The sequence below is a fragment of the Rutidosis leptorrhynchoides genome, chromosome 8 (assembly GCF_046630445.1).
Source record: "Rutidosis leptorrhynchoides isolate AG116_Rl617_1_P2 chromosome 8, CSIRO_AGI_Rlap_v1, whole genome shotgun sequence".
Taxonomy (NCBI): domain Eukaryota; kingdom Viridiplantae; phylum Streptophyta; class Magnoliopsida; order Asterales; family Asteraceae; genus Rutidosis; species Rutidosis leptorrhynchoides.
In genome coordinates this window covers 13,820,871-13,834,468 of record NC_092340.1, presented here as the reverse complement: position 1 = coordinate 13,834,468, position 13,598 = coordinate 13,820,871, and the positions used below count along the sequence as shown (strand labels likewise).

Sequence of the window (13,598 nt, the reverse complement as noted above, 5' to 3'; positions counted from 1 at the left end):
CGTCCTATATCGAAAGAATTATTTGGGACCGCACTTAAGGTGCATTGGCCCGAAAGAGGCGGAGGAAGTTGTACGCGAGGTGCATGAGGGTGCATGCGCACTCCATTCGGGGCACATGTCCATTGTGTCAAAAATAATGCGACTAGGATATTATTAGCCCACCATGTACGCGGATACTACGCGCATAGTTAAGCAATGTGAATCATGCCAAATACATGCACCTATTAGCAGAGTACCTGCGCATCCAATGATACCAGTCTCCTCACCGTGGCCATTCTGCAAATGGGCAATCGACATAGTCGGACCATTCCCAAAAGGCCGAGGTAATTTTATCATTTATTTTCTAAACATGTTACTCACATCAGTACCTTACGCACATTCTGCACACGCAGGAAACATCAAATTCTTGATTGTTGCAATCGACTATTTCACAGTGGGTCGAAGCGAGACCGCTGGCAGCAATCTCAGGAAAAAGGGTGCGAAATTTTGTATGGTAAGACATCGTCTGTCAATTTGGTATACCAAACGAAATTGTTAGTGATAACGGTACGCAGTTCGCGGGTGACCCTTTTTGCAGCTGGTGCGCGGAGCTTAATATTAAACAAACTTTTACATCTGTTGCGCATCCGCAGGCGAATGGCCAGTGTGAAGTCACCAACTGGGATATAGTAGCTGGAATCAAAGCTAGGTTGGGTCATGGTCGCATTGGTTGGGTGGATGAACTACCGAAGGTTTTATGGGCGCATACAACAACACCCAAAGCAAGCACTGGTGAGACCCCGTTCAGTTTGGTCTATGGATCAGAAGCTGTTGTACTCGCAGAAATTGGGGTACCAACGTTCCGCATACAAAATTTTGATGAGTAAAATAACTATGAAGCTTTGCGGGAAAATCTTAATTTGCTGGAAGAGCGCAGACTCTCTGCTGCTGTAAACGAAGCAAATAACAAGCAAAAAATTGCAAAGTACTATAATCAGCGTGTGCGTTCGCTCTCTTACAAGTGCGATGACTTGGTTTGGCGTCAGAACGATGCAAGTCATGCGGAGGATACTGGGAAACTGGGCCCCCGTTGGGAAGGTCCATACAAGGTAGCGAAGGCAAACAATACCGGGGCGTACCATCTCGAGACATTAGATGGAAAACCTGTGAAACGCACTTGGCATGCGACGTTATTGAAAAAATGTTATATGTAGCTAGGTGGACCTGATCACTCCAGTTTAATGTAGCACATTATTTTTTCTATGTAATTTCCGTCCGTTTAGATGTGTCGCGGTTGTAATTGTGATTAATGCCAATTAAATATTTACTCGCGCATACTTTTGTTGTTTAAATCTTTTTTGTATGCGGTTCCTGCCTACTTAAGGGGTGTCCTCTAGCCCCCGTGCGGCAGAAGCCTGTTTGGTTACAAGGCTAGACGCTAACGGCAGGCAAAGGGAATTGGTTTTCCCCTAGCCAAGCGCCACGTAGACTAGATAGCTGCAAAGTCAACTTAAAAAATTACAAGCATTGGTTTGCTTGTATGTAATTACTCTCGCATTGGTTTGCTTGAGGAACTCTTAAGCATAAAGACATTGGCTTGTTTTTAGTTGCGTTGCTTACCATGCAGCTACCGTGCACCTCTAGTACATGACAAAGCAAAAACGCAGTAGCTTCTGAGTCTAAATTGTTAAAGGTAAATTGTTAAAGTATTGGTTTATTTTACGCAGTACCATCCGCATACGCATGAGTTTTGGTTAACTATGCGCATGGGCATGCGGTTCACCTTTTGTTTTGATTCGCGATATATAAACAGAAAAACACACTACGCATTCATAACAGAAATATATATACATCAAATTAAGTTGTTACACAAATGGTAACTGTTTTAAACGCCTACCCATCACGGGACCTATGGCTCAAAAATTGTATTTACAATTGCCTGCCTAAGCATAGGACTTACGACGCAAACTATTACAAAAAACTAAAACTCCTCCTTGAGGAACCCATCAATCGACCTATTAGGGTCCGTGGCAAATGCATTAATTAGGGGGATCGGGATGGCAGTGATGGCTTCTTCCGCTTCCATGAGCACCGCAGCCGTACCCTCCAATTTTTTCTGCACGACGTCGGGGTACGGCGGTGTGAGCCCGCAGGCTTGGATCACCTCTAGCACTGCCTTGTTGATTTTGTGGTCTTTAACCGCATCAACATAGGCGTTGAACTTGTCGGACACAGGCTCGGAATCCATTACCTTCTGCGCAATGGTAGGAAGAACGGTGCGGAGTTTTGTCAAGTCCGCCTCCGCTAGCTTGCGACCTGTAACCGTGTCATCCTTTTCCCTCGTCACCCTTTCCAGCTCCACCCGCAGGCGATCCGCCTTCCCCTTGGACTGGTCAACCGCCCCAACCAGCTCGCAGTTTTTCTTTCTCTCTTCAATCAGTGCAGTTTTGGTTTTCGCCGCGGTTAACTCCACCACCTTGTGCGCTTCTTCTGCGACGTCCCTGTATTTCTTCACCTGATCAACCCCCGCTTGCAGCAGCCCTAGCTCTGTTTCATTCCGCACGGCCACTTGATACAAGTTAGTGGAACGGCGGGCTTGATCCGCAACCATGCCAAAAAAGACGAGGCCGTTTTGGACGAAGGCGTTGAGCGCCTGATTAAAAGGCAGTGCGGCTAGTTGGTTGCGGAACTCAGTAGGGAAGATTTGTTGGAGGAAGGCAGATTGCTCTGTGGCGTTTTCCGCAGATGACTGGGTGAGCTGTGCCAGGTTCGCCAATCGACAGCTACCGTGTGGCGGGGTTGATGTAGACTCGGAGTCCGGATTGATCCGTGGTGAGGTGTGATGATTCTCTTCAGCATGCCTTGCGTATTCATAAATGGTTAAATAAATGCAAACTTAAACGTGCGGTATGCGCGCAAGCAGAACTCTTACCAGAAGATGGGGGAGGTAGATCTGCAGAACGGGGTTCGATAGGAACGAAGTTGTCGTTCCGCTTATCCTCCCTCTGTTTGGGAGTGAGTTTCTTCTTCTTCTGTTGGGATTGGGAGGCTTCGGCGGCCTTGCGCTTATTGCCGGAGGTGGCAGGTGCATTCTCGCCAGTCTTCTCCTGCTCTAACAGCTGGTTCACATTCTGTTTGCGGAAGGCGATGCCCGCAATCTCCTCCGCAGTCAGTACTCTCTTCATCTTCATCTCTGCAAACATGCACGCATGCGTTAGAACACATAAATAGCAAACTGTTGTTAGTACGTGATTATACTATTCCTACCCTTTCCATCCGGTCCGACTATGGCTGGACGCACATCCTCCCATGGCCAGTGTGCGGATATCTTCCCTAGCCGCAACATCACGTTCCCGTATGACCGGTGCACCAGCTGTGCGTTAGCGCACTCCGCTAACAACTTTGTTTCCTCATCATCAAGGACCGGGGTTTTGTTCACATCCTTTTCCACCTTCTCGCACCATATAAGCGTTTGCGGAAAAGCGGTACCAACTACAGTTAGGTCAATGAAAAAGAAAGTTTCTTTCCAGTTACCTGCATTCGACTTTGGGGTTTTGGTGAAATTTTGACGGGCAAAGAAGGTGAACCTGGATTTGTGGTGATTGGCTAAGCGGTATAGATGAAAGAAAACTTTAACCAACGGAACCCTATCGAGTGCGGCGCACCACATTTCAAACAGAACTATTTTGCCTATGGCATAAGGGTGTAGTTGTCCTAATCCCACTCTGAAGTGATCTAATACGCCTAAGAAGAAGTCGGATGGGGGAACCCTAAAGTTACCATGCTTGAACGCATGTTCGTAAATAGCCACCTTTTTCTCCGGTGGCTCGTGAGCACGCTGATTGGGCAAGGGTGGCACCGGATTGTATTTTGCTAACGGCGGGTATTGTTTAACTAAGTGGTTAATATGTTTCTGCTCTATAATCGATCTGACACTATCTACTTAGGTTTCGTTAGCCTTAGTCATTTTCTATAGAATGGTTGGAGAATCACTAACCTTTAGACGGTGGCCGGAGTATTTAGGATTTGATCGGAATTGAATGTAGCAGCGTATTGAGGAAGCTTGGAGCAGAAAAATGGAAATGTGTGTGATTTGGGGCTATTTATAGAGACGATTTGGAGCCATGGGTTGGAATGGGTTTATCGTGGCTGTACACGTGTTCAGCGATCAACGGTTAGCATTTTGAGTGCGCGTGAGGATGTCAGATGGGTATGGTTACCTATGAGCGCGTGGCTGACACGCGCCTGCCAACTGCCACTTTATGTCTTGTCAGCCGAATGGTCTTCTGCGACAGTGACAGGCATTAAATGACCTCGAAGCGCACGCGGAACATTGAATGCTAGCCGTTTTCTTGTTTTTTCCGCTTAATAGTTTGATGTCATGTGTCTTGCGTCATATAACATCAAACTGGGGAGACATAATGATACCGCAACCAGCATGCGTACCTCATATGCATGCGGGCGCTTAATAGTGTGCGTGTGCTTGTGTGCACTATGCGGTATGTGGATTGTATCTAATTCCTTTGTTCTCGGTACAGCGGTTGCTTAGCTTTCAAGTAAATATCTTTTCCATAATTATATCCGTGATTCGGGGGAGTCAGTTATGGATGAGGTTATTATGATCTGGGACGGTTCTAGAATTAGGGTTTGCCTATAAATACAAACCCTAATCATCACCTACGAGACACAGCATATTACGTAACCATCACCTACGATACAAAAGCATCATTCGGCATCTTTTCAAGGTTAACAGGTTAGTCTTTCGTAAGCTAGTACCTACGACCTTATTTGGGGCCTCTTGATCGACGACCGTTATCGGAGGTGGACTTAATCACTTGGCCACCCTGCCGACATCATCATGTCGGCCAGGGTTATTCACGGTAGCCGGACCGGAGAGCCACGTTCTAAGATCCTTAAACCCCTCTACGTATTGAGCAGACATATTTAACCCTATGGTAAAAATATGCATGATCACTTGGCTAGCTCCCTGTGGAATGAACCGAACTTCCTAAAAACTACACTACTTTACGATTAGGTACACTGCCTATAGTGTTGTAGCAAGGTTTAGGTATATCCATTCTATAAATAAATAAATAACTTGTGTAAAATTGTATTATTTCGTAGTAAAAATAATAACTATTTCATATACACCTCTGCGCGCATCAAGTTTTTGGCGCCGTTGCCGGGGTCTCGGTGAAAAAACGCTTTATTATAACTATATTTTTGTAAAAATATATTATTTATTATTTTGTAAAAATATTTTGTAAAAAATACAAAAATATAAAAAAGAAAAAACAAAATATATATATATTTTTAAGATTTTGTTTAAAATATATAAAATTATAATGTATTTCTATTTTTTTAGTTTTTAAAGTATAAGTTTTTATTTATTTTATATAAATATTTATAAGTTAAAAACAGAAATAAAAAAAAAGTAAAACGTAAAAAGAAAAAAATAAAAAAATAAAATAGAAACTGAACCTGCAAAATTTCGACCTGCATGTCAGCTGAACCTGCATCTCATGCGATCGCATGAGAAGGCAGTTATAAACCCATGCGATCGCATGGTACCCTCTGACATGTCTGATCATTAGCTGGTACGATTAGGGTTTGTGTTTAATTAATATTATTATTATTAATTAATTATAGTTAGGGTTTAATTTAATAATAATTAGTTTAAGTTTTAATTAAATTTATATTTTTAAGTTTCAATTAGTTTTATTATTTATAAAATTAATACTTTTATAAAATAATAATATAAAAATAATATTTTTATAAAAAATTGTATTTTTATAACTTTAAGCTTATTTTTATATTTTGTATATTTTTAACGTTTATTCATAATATTTGTATATTTATCGTTCGTAATTAGTTTTAAACTTAGTATTTTGCCGTAGTTATTTTATATTTCTAGATTTTTAGGCTTTGCCGTAAAATCCCTTAAGTGCTTTTTCTTTAGACTAAGATTTAGGTGCTTTAGAATTATGCGACGCCGTTTTAAGTTTTAGTGCCTTTTTAAGTTATTGCAGTTTTAGATATAGAATTTCTTTTAAGCTTTAATACCTTTAGACGTAAGTTTTAAATTTTAGTTTTTAGACTTTTAAGTTTCGACGCTACATTTTATTATTTTTTGACGCTTAATTTTTCGACCTTTTATTTTTCGACGTTTTTCGACGCACTCTTTTTCTTTCTTATTTCTCGACGCTCTAGTTTTTAGGACATAGATTTTTATTTCAAAATTTTGACGAAAAATTATTTTAAGCGGTTAAATTGATAGACATCTAAAATTTTCTGGTTCGTAGTAATAGTTGGATTTGTTAGTGGCGAGTTGTGGGCTTTCGATTTAAAGGGTCCTGGCTACCTGCTGCATCTATTGGCTATTCGAAACGTGGACAAAATCAGAAAAGTCTATTAATTTGATAACTTATATAATTTTTTTATTTTTATAACTAATAGGATATTCAGTGAATGCACCGAGCAAAACGTTCACCACCTTTCATACGTTCACCACCTGTAACTCGATCAAGACATCTAGCCAATATTATCGCCGTTGATTTTTCTTTAGAATCATCATCTAGTCAAACAAGTACTCCTACTCAAAATTCCGATAATCCATTTTTTGAACCCGACTTCAAAATTATAAACCCGGAGGATATTCAAGGACAATTCCAAGATCTTGAACCACTAATCATTCCTCCTTAACCACAAACCGTTCAATCAGAATCCTCTAGTGATTCGTATTCAACAATTTCAATTATGGAAGTAACGGAACCTCTAAGTATGGAAGACCGAATGAGAGCCACACGCACGGGCCAAGGTCACGCCATTATTAAGCCAGACATTAATGCGCCAGATTATGAAATCAAAGGACAAATCCTACACATGGTAACTAATCAATGCCAATATAGTGGTACGCCGAAGGAAGATCCAAACGAACATCTTCGAACCTTTAATAGGATCTGTACTCTATTTGAAATCCGAGAAGTGGAGGATGAACAAATCTATCTCATGTTATTTCCCTGGACTTTAAAGGGAGAAGCCAAAGATTGGTTAGAATCGTTACCTGAAGGGGCGATTGACACATGGGGTGTTTTAGTTGAAAATTTTCTTAAACAATTCTTTCCGGCATCCAAAGCCGTGAGACTTCAAGGAGAAATTGTTACATTCACGCAAAAGCCAAATGAAACATTATATGAGGCGTGGACAAGATTCGGAAAGTTGTTGAGATGATGTCCTCAACATGGTTTAGACACTTATCAAATAGTACAAATATTCTACCAAGGATGCGATATCACTACACGAAAAGACATCCACATAGTAGCTGGTGGTTCCATTATGAAGAAAACCGCAACTGAAGCTCACAAAATTATTGATAACACAGCCTCCCACTCACATGAGTGGCACCAAGAAAAAGATATCTTTCGTTCATCTAAAGCAGCTAGAGCCGATTCTAGGCATGACTTTGATTCCGTTTCCGCAAAAATAGATGCATTCGAGAGACGAATGGAAAAGATGACTAAAGATATTCACGCAATACGAATCAGTTGTGAGCAATGCGGTGGACCACACTTAACGAAAGAGTGTCACATCGAGTAAACGATGGAACAACGTGAGAATGTTTCCTACATGAACCAAAGGCCGGGAAATAATTATCAAAATAATTATCAACCACCAAGGCCAAACTTCAATCGAAATCAAAACATTCTTTACAATCCAAATGGGCCAAACAATAACTTGTATAACCAACAAGGTCTGAATAACCAACCAACTCAAAACAACACTTTCAATCAACAAAAACCTATCTTGTATAAACCACCACAATAAACCGAAGAGAAAAAGTCAAATCTGGAAGAAATGATGACAAAGCTAATGGAATCTCAAACACAATTTATTACATCTTAAACCCAAACAAAAGAGAGGTTTGATCAGTCATTAAGAACTCAACAAGCTTCCATTTTGAATCTAGAAAAACACGTAGGTACTCTTGCTAGCATGATGAGTGAGAGGGAACAAGGAAAGCTACCGAGTAATACTGAAGTAAATCCTCAGAATGAGAATGTTAATATGGTTTCAACGAATTCTGAAAAACTAACACCAGAAGATGGGAAGGTTTTAGATGTGAGTAACAATGAAGAAGTTACAACACCACCACCACCCGAGTATGTAAATCCAGTGGTGGCACCATACAGACCACCCATTCCGTTTCCAAGAAAAGGAGTTGAGTATGAGCAAGTGATAGGTAATAAAGTTTGTGATACCTCTGGAAAGAAGAATAAGAATAAGAAAGTGCAAGAAAAAAAACCGTAAAAGTAAACCCGGTGAAGACAGTTCCACCAAAACCTCCACCCAGGTTGGGTGATCCGGGTGAATTTATTGTTCCTTGTCTACTTAGTGATTGTGTCATGTATGATGCACTAGCAGATTTAGGTGCAAGTGTGAGTGTTATGCCTCTTTCATTATATAAGAGATTAGGAGTAGGTGAGTTAAGTCCAACGGAAATGAGTGTTCGACTCTTTGATCAAACCATTAGGCACCCAGTTGGAATCGCTGACAACCTACCCATTCAAGTGGGTAATTTAACCTTTCTAGTCGAATTTATTGTCATTGACATAGAAGAGGACCCAAACATTCCTCTAATTTTAGGTCGACTATTCTTAGCATCTACCGGGGCGTTATTTGATGTAAGAGAGGGTAGAATGACACTTAGTAATAATGAAAAATCGATCACCTTTGTGAATCGAAAGTCTAAATCTCCACTAACCAAAACCGTTGAACCAACAAAAACGATTGGTAAGAAGCATATTGTTTTACCAACTCCAACGGTAGTGCTTAACAATAATAAAATGCCTAAGTGTGGGGAAGATAAAGTAACACCTAATGATGACCTGATAACAAAGAATCCCGTTGTTGATACAAAATTAAATGACCCCGTTATTAACAGTTCAATGAAGAAACTTATTAAACGGATTCGCGATGCTAGAACCAAGGGGAACTTTAAGTTATGTAACCGGTTAGTATCCAATCTATGGCCTAAAGAAAAGGCGAAACTAGTTGAATTTGTGGATATTACACAGGAATTCGACCAACGGCTTAAAGCAAAAGTCACAGATATGCAAGTTGATTATGGTCCAAGACAAATTGACAATGAAGTTAATCACAATTTCGACACCACGGCTACCTAAGTGTGGGGAGATTCAGATGTTCTAAAAAGAAAATGCTGTCTAGAGTTAGTTGTTCTGTTCTCGTGTAATTCCGAGAATGGAATCCGATTGGTCTTTTTCCACTAGCAGACACTAAAGAACTAGTTTTCTCCCTCCATTCTGAATTTTTTTTTATTTTGTAGGTTTTATATGAAATTAATATGCTTTTTAAATTTAAGTTTTGTGTGAATTTAAAAACAAAATTTACTTTATTTCATTAAGTTTAAAAAATGATTTCTAAAATTCATCGTAAGTTGAAGACTAGGTCATGGAACCGAAATTGCTTTACCCGAGGGCGGGGCAAAAAATTTTTTATCATTATTTTTAATATTATTGATCTAAATTATACCAAAAAAAAAATTAAAAAACCCCAAAAATCTTTGCTTTTAAAACAATCGCTTTAAAAACGACAAATTTTAAATTTTGTCGAGGGACGGACTAGCTAAACATACCGAAACTACCTAAAGTAAAAGGAAATAAAATTTTTGAAAAATTATTCATTTAAATTATTTTAATAAATAAAGGTTTTTATAAAAATATATATATATATATATATATATATATATATATATATATATATATATATATATATATATATATATATATATATATATATATATATATATATATATATATATATATATATATATATATATATATATATATATATATATATATATATATATATATATATATATATATATTATATATATGTTTGTAGTTTATCTTATATAAAACAGGGTAAAACATCGCACTTTCAAAGAGTGACATTAAAGTTCAGCAAAAGATACTAATTTTGACGATAAGACGCAAAACATATGTGAAATTACAACAAAAGAAATGAACGATGAGGCGCGCCATCTATCATTCGACGACCTTAGTAATTACAAACTCGGTATTTTTAATCACTTTTCTACACTAATCACCCTCATGAATTTATAATTATAGTCTGATTTCATGCAAATGAGGGCATTGCATGATCTCAAGTGTGGGGAAGGGTTATAAATTCTCTCGGGTTTACACTTAGTTTAATTGCCAAATTTTGTGCCAAATTTTGTAAAAATTTGAAAAATTTTAAACTAAATAAATTCAAAATCATGTTTACACATATTTATGAACGATAAAACTAGGTGTTAATACCGAAATTATTGTTACCTCGGAGAGAACATAAATGGAGAAACAACCCAAAACGTTAGAATTCATTTAAAATGGAATAGAGGAGAATAAAAGGGCAAAGAAAAGAATAAATAAAAGCTAAGTGTGGGAAAAATTTACCAAGTTCTTTAAAAAAACATATCACATATTTGGTACAGATTAGTACAGGTACTTTTGCTTTGGACTAAGCTAATCAGTTTTACCCGGTTTATTGTAATACTTTTGAAAGAAAAGATGGATCTACACGATGAATCAATTCCATCATTAAAAGGAAGTAAAGTCTTCCGAAAAAGACACGCGCTTCTTGATTTAGGTCAAGAAGTTGTCGTCCAGACCAGTTGTAGAGTCTACAAAAAACCTTGAAAAGTTTTCTCGATAATCAGCTGGAGATCCACGGACCTTAGCATCAAAAAAGGTCGCCAAGTGGTCAGACTTATCCTAACCATGAGAGGATCTGTCTCGTAAAATGAGGAGGGCACCGTGCAAATTAGCTTATAAGACTAATGAATCTGATCCCCAGAAAGGATAATCTCCTTAAAGATTAAAAATCAGCTTCTAAGCCTGATATTATTCAATCCTTGAGATTGACCTTAAAGATTGAGAATTACAAATTCATGGAATTCAATGATATCTAAACTCGAGCTTGAACGAGAAAATATTTTGATCAAATTAAAACCGATTTGTTTTCTAAAAACGTATTTTCAATGCGTTCATTACCATTGAACGTAAAATCCTAGGAATTTACCTGGAATTCATTAGGTCACCTGAACCAAATCGGGTGTCAACCGTAAGAACGGTGGTTGCATAGCATGGTCGAAGACAGGACCTTGTGCCAGACTGAAAAACTATTGGTTGATCTTTACTATTGCTCCTACAAAGGATAGTAATTGCATCCGGTACAACATAGACCATAATCAAAAGAATGTCACGGGACATTGCCTTAACAGTTGCCTGTTCAATGCTATCCTTTACAACCGTATGGTAGTTTACCGAAAGGTAATATACGGAGCAAGTATACTGGACGTGTTGCTTTCCTAATACAAGGTTAGCAAGTGGGTGACACAAAACCGCAAGTTTTGAGCTAAAATTTTAAAATCCGAAACCCACAAAACCCACAAAAACATTTTGCAAACACCGGTGAAGGGTTATTCCGGAAAACTTATCTAGGGTAAAAACTAGATTGAATTTTCAAAAAGATCAAATGTTTTCATAAAGATCCAATTTTCTTAAAGGATCTAAATTTTCATAGTCATGTGGGACTGTAAACCTCATCGTTACTATCATTGTTTATACCACCGTATCAAAATCATTGATGTATAAAGTGTGAGAATAAAAAAAGTGATTCGAGTGAAGTGTGATTTTATTTTAAGTTCTGTATTACTTGAGGACAAGCAACGCTCAAGTGTGAGGATATTTGATAGTGCTCCAAATGAACATATATTTAGGCACAATATCCTTCCAATATGTAAAGCTTTTAGTTGTAATTGTTCTATTTTTATGTAATATTCGTTTAATTAAATAAGTGCAAAGACAAAAGAAGAAAATGGCGATTTGAAGATGCAAATGACCAAAAAGCTAAAAAGTACAAAGTACAATCCAAGTGGTTCGAAATATTGATGAGAAACGTCTAAAAATTACAAGAGTACAAGCCGCGAAACGCAAAGTACAAGATATCTCCGCGTACGAAAGGACGTTTGAAAATCCAGAACTGGGACCAGAGTCAACTCTCAACGCGTGACGCAACGGAGCTAAAATTACAAGTCAACTATGCACATGAATATAATATAATATATAAATAATTCTTAAGAATTATATATATATATATATATATATATATATATATATATATATATATATATATATATATATATATATATATATATATATATATATATATATATATGTATATATATATATATTATATAATAAAGCATCGGCAAAACTAGAAAACAAAAGTAGGTGGCCTGATCCAGCTGGCCATGCGATCGCATGGCCAGGAAGACCATTCTTCATGCGATCGCATGAAGCCAAAAAACTGGCCAGGTCCTATAAATTCAGCATTTTTCGACGAGTAAAACTTACCTTTTTCTTTTCCTTCATATGTAACGTATATATATATATATATATATATATAAAATTTAAAGTTTAATTTAAAGTTAATAATAATAAGGTTATTTTAAGAATGTTTTATGGGTTTTAAGTCGAAATTCTGTCCGTGCAACGCTACGCGATTAATCACCACTGTAAGCTATGTTCTTCCTTTTTAAATTAATGTCTCGTAACTAAGTTATTATTATGCTTATTTGAGCCAAAGTAATCGTGATGTTAGACTAAAAATTAAGATTGGGTTATTAGATTTTGTACCATAATTAAGGTTTGGACAAAAGACCGACACTTGTGGACATTGGACTATTGACTATTAATAGATAGGGGGTATTGTCTAATCGAATGACAACTCATTAGAATCTGTCGAACCTATCTTCAAATTAGTTAATCTAATAATTATTAAAATGATTATGTATGTTCTATTTAGTGACGTTTATACGACATCTTTTACGATCATTTAATTAATTATTCGGGTTGGGTAATTGATTATTCATTCTGATCAAGTGGGTAAATTAATATTCATATCTCAATAAAACAGGGGTGGATTACATACAAGGATAATTGGTGTAATTGTTAACAAAGTATTAAAACCTTGTTACAGTTCGAATCCCTAATTAGTTGGAATATTTGACTTCGGAAATAAGGTTAATTTGACGAGCATTTTATAATTATGACCGATGGACTATTATGGACAAAAAAAACCAGATAGGTATCAAATAAACCAGGACAAAGGAAAATTAACCCAGGTAACAATTAATTAAAACGTCAAACATCATGATTACGGAAGTTTAAATAAGCATAATACTTTTATTTCATATTTCATCGTACCTTTATTTACTGTCATTTTAATTACTGCAATTTACTTTATCGCAATTTAAATTCTGTCATTTATATTATCGTCATTTATCTTTACGCTTAAAATATAAAATCGACAAACCGGTCATTAAACGGTAAAAAACCCCCTTTTACAATAATACTACTTATATATATATATGTATATATATATATATATATATATATATATATATATATATATATATATATATATATATATATATATATATATATATATATATATGTATATATATATATATATACATATATATATATGTATATGTATATGTATATACATATATATATATATGTATATATATGTAA

At 36.8% G+C, this 13,598-nt stretch overlaps 1 non-coding gene across 1 annotated transcript; it reads right to left on the bottom strand.

Moving 5' to 3' along the window:
* Window positions 1–7,119: 7,119 nt before the first annotated feature.
* Window positions 7,120–7,226, bottom strand: LOC139865407 (small nucleolar RNA R71). Its single transcript, XR_011764929.1, has one exon. It is a non-coding gene; the product is annotated as a small nucleolar RNA R71 (small nucleolar RNA).
* Window positions 7,227–13,598: the final 6,372 nt, after the last annotated feature.